We start from the raw sequence: 587 nt of genomic DNA on the forward strand, positions 1-587 counted from the left end.
ATCCCGGCTAGCTGAAAGCAGGTTTCTGGGGTTTTGTTTAGCTTCTATAATTGTAACAATGTTTCAAACTGCAAGCTCAGAGGCCGGCAAGGCAGGCGGGGAATGTTGGTTTTTTCAGTCACTGAAGCAAGCAAGCCTCATGTTAGTTTCAAGCTGCCTGGCTTCCGGCCACCATCTGGGCTGGCAGTTAATTTGTATATCGCCCTGATCAACCAATGGGAAGGGTAGCAGACGTATGCTAATTACCATGTTTCTCTTTTATTAGATAGGATACTAGAGACCCGGTGCATGAATTCCTGCATGGGTGGGATCTGGCCCGCCTTGCCCCAATTAAGGCAGATTGGGGCCAGGCCTGCCTGGAGGGATGGGCCGCAGGAGTTTGGCCAGCCAACCCCACCCCCAATTGGGCTGGTTTGCTGGCCACAGTGGGTGTCATAGTGACTGGTCATTCCAGTCATTCTGGTGTTCCAGTGGCTGGTTTTTTATATATATAGAGGCCTGGTGCACAAAAATTTGTGCATTTGGGTGGGGGGGGGGTCCTCAGCCCGGCCTGTGCCCTCTCACAGCCTGGGACCCCCCGGGGGAAA

The sequence above is a fragment of the Myotis davidii genome, unplaced genomic scaffold, assembly GCF_000327345.1.
Source record: "Myotis davidii unplaced genomic scaffold, ASM32734v1 scaffold33, whole genome shotgun sequence".
Taxonomy (NCBI): Eukaryota; Metazoa; Chordata; class Mammalia; order Chiroptera; family Vespertilionidae; genus Myotis; species Myotis davidii.